General features: G+C 30.2%; 1 non-coding gene across 1 annotated transcript; it reads left to right on the top strand.

Annotated features, from left to right (window-relative positions):
* The first annotated feature begins 3,153 nt into the window (after window positions 1-3,153).
* Window positions 3,154-3,217, top strand: TRNAR-UCU. The gene has a single exon. It is a non-coding gene; the product is annotated as a tRNA-Arg (tRNA).
* The last annotated feature ends 295 nt before the right edge of the window (window positions 3,218-3,512 follow it).

The raw sequence follows: 3,512 nt of genomic DNA, 5'->3' as shown, positions 1-3,512 counted from the left end.
TAATTTAGTCTTCAAGAAACGCCATCACAACTTAATTAATAATTATATAATATATCAAATCTGACCAAACATTTTCTTTTTCATTAAACTTTTCAAAAACAAAAAGCATCTCCATATGCTTAGTTCAGCTCCAGGAAAGGCGCTAAATCCTTGGTTGAACCTCAAAGTAACCATCAAGGTTTTGACTTTATTCAGGTTTTTTATTTCATGAAGCTGCATCCGTCATTTTTATTCTAATTTAAATTTTCGATCTAACATCACCAAATTTTTTTTGATCTAACATGATTTAATTATAAAAATTAATAGTCTAAATTAACAAATTCAAACCCAAATTGACTAAAATATAAAATTAACAATTTAAATTTATTTGATTTATAATAATCTAAACACATAATGTTCTGATTTGAAAAATCGAACTTCAGTTTCAAATAACATTAATTTGAAATTATTCAAATACAATATCAATATGATTTTCTTTTAAAATTAAACTTAAATTAATACGATGACAATCTTGATTGATCCCGTTAAAATCAACCCAATCTATGTAGATAATAAAAGATATAATGTAAAAAAAATATTCTTAACATTTGATTAAATAATTATTTTAGTATTTATTATTTTTTTAGAGTATTTTGGCCCATAACGTTTCATTTTAGGAGAAAAATGCCAATGATGTTTGATTAATAATCATTTCAACTCATATTATTTTTTAGATCATTTTAGCCTAATATTTCATTTTAGGGTAAAATGTGCTTGTTTTGGAGTGTTAATCTTTGTTGGCTAAAGATTTCCATCTAAAGAAGATTTTTTATCCCAAGATAATATGTTGGGGGTTAAAATACTCTAAAAAAATCAAAATAATTATTTAGTCAAACGTTGGAAATATCTTTATGATATTATATCTAAATAAATCTGGACGAAACTTGCAAATAATATTTGATCGAACTAAAAATACGATAGCGTAAACATATGCTTTAGCATATGCCATGCATCAGCTAAAAGTAAAACCAGTTGTCTAATTGATCTCCAGCTTTTCCATCGTTGTTTACTATAATTGAACTTGCTCATGTAAGAGAAAGTAACACCATCCAATCCCATGCTTTGCTTTAGCACACAAATGGAAGATGTATGTTTATTTTATCTCCTCCAAAACGCAAAGGGAACATGAAAGTTCTCCCATGCTTACTCGGATTAGAGCAAGGATAATGCAAAATACACCAACCCTACACTATCTTATACCACCTTTTTCTTATGTTCCATTTGGTGGAACGGAAGCATTTCACTTTCTCTCTTCTATTGCATAACCTTGCAGCGACGAATGTGCATTTAAGTTAAAGTGTACACTGAAACTGAATTTTTTTTCTTCAATTAGTGACATATTCAAGTGATTGTGTCTATCTTTAAATTTTATTATATTTATTATGTTTAATATTTTCGTATCATTATATATTCACCTTAAAAACATTTTTAAATTTGCCTGTGTGTTTTTACCTTAATTTTTATAATTTTGCCAACGATTTATTTTTAGAACCGCATGTGATCTCTAATTGGTTTGTCGACAACATTGGAACTTGATGAAACATGTTCATAGCAGAAAGTACTGCGGATCAAATATTTAGATGCTTAGGGAAGAGCAATGATAAAAATTAAAACCGACATAATCAATCAACTCCATACTTTAATCAAATATCTAACTTAAGTTTTAATTAACTTAATCGATTTGACTTAATATTGATAATTAAATTGGGTTAAGTTTAAAATTTATATATATAAATATATATTATAAAACATATTCAAACATAAAAATTTATAATCAATAACTTACCAACATAATCTATTTTATTACATATAAAATCAGTTAAATCCTTGTAATTAATTTAATCAATTCGACTCAATATATAATCATCGGTTAAATTAAAGCTTCTATCAAGGTGAGCCTCAGGAGTTGGAAGATGATTGTAGAGTACGTATAATATCTAACTCATGGTGTATGAATGTTTTTGGAATTTATTTTTTATTCATTGTATCTGAATTTTATAATAAATAAAATATATTTATGGAAAAAAAATTAACTCAAGGGTGGGCACAAAATGACAAAAAAATAATTGTTTAATCAAAGGAAATGAAAAAAATGTAAGGTATCGAGAAAAAAAAAGAATTGTTGTTGTAATATAACGTATACTGCAGAAATTATGAGTTTGACATTGTGAATTTTCTAGAGAAAGTTAGGTCGAATATTTGGGCCTTTTTGTGAAGTTAGCTGAATAAATTGTATTCTGTAGATGAAATATTAACATTGACATGCTTAATAGCGATTTTTTTTTTCTTTTTAAAATGAAATAGAGTGAGGACCTAACTTTGTTTTGTTATATAACTTGCGTCCTAAATATATATATGTTCCTCACTTTCAACATAAGAAATGTAAGAAGCTAAATTGACATTCCATCAAAATAAAGCAAAGAGAGAAAGACGTCAACGAAGGAAAACCCACCTCATTTTACCATTATCCTCTCTGTCATTTCCTTACTAGAATTAAACTTTGTTCTGATTAATTTTGGTAATTGATTGTAAAAGTAGTAGTGGATTTACTATTTTAATTTAGTGATCATTCAACCAACTTGATTGCATTGTATAACATGATTCCGATAATAAAAAAAGAGAACTTTAAATGTAACATAAAACAAAGTAGTTTGCTAACTATCTGAATCATCAGATCGCTGAGTGTGACCAAGTGAGTTAACCTTCTTCGTTTGTTGGCTGCTAGGCTAGGGAGCTATAGTAAGGTCAGAGCCATATGTTACGAAACCACATGGGGTATCGAACTCATGTTCTCCCCTTGGTCAGTCAAACCTTCTGACGTCATTGCTAAGCACTTAATTGTGCTTGAGTTGAAGGCATGTCATTTAGAGCCATCCCTACGATCTCCTTGACATCGATCTATCAGTGAGAGAGTCCTATTGGCTTCTTCGTTTGTACATGCGGAGGAAGCAGACTATTAGTTATTATGGTGGTTCACCATTTATTTATTTGAGCGGAGAGCCACAAATCATCTCACTGGTTGGAATTCTAGTAAGGGCATCTCATCTAAAGGCATCTCTCATACACTTGTGGAGGGATTCGTAGTCATTTCAAATAAAACAAAAAAAATGACCATCCAGCTCAGTTGGTAGAGCACAAGGTTTCTAACCTTGAGGTCGTGGGATCGAGTCCCACGGAAGACATTTCATAATTCGGAGGTAATGCTCTTAATAGCGGAGGGATCGCGGTTGTTCACCCTTTGTTTTGATTGGATAGAGAGCAACAAACATAAAATTTCCTTTATCTCTTGGGTTCTAGTCTTCTATGAAAGAGCATTTCTCATTGCACGTGCATATGTGTCGCATTTTTAAGGTATCCACATGTATCTTTAGTATCGATCTAGTGCTGGGAGATCCATGGGCACCTTCATCGCTTAAAAAAGGTATTCAAGTGGATGGATCTAGAACAAGAAGATCAACGGTTCTTCTCTAGAA

Source organism: Hibiscus syriacus, unplaced genomic scaffold (genome assembly GCF_006381635.1).
Source record: "Hibiscus syriacus cultivar Baekdansim isolate YM2019G1 unplaced genomic scaffold, ASM638163v2 tig00003725_pilon, whole genome shotgun sequence".
Lineage (NCBI taxonomy): Eukaryota > Viridiplantae > Streptophyta > Magnoliopsida > Malvales > Malvaceae > Hibiscus > Hibiscus syriacus.
This window is presented reverse-complemented; position numbering and strand designations above follow the sequence as displayed.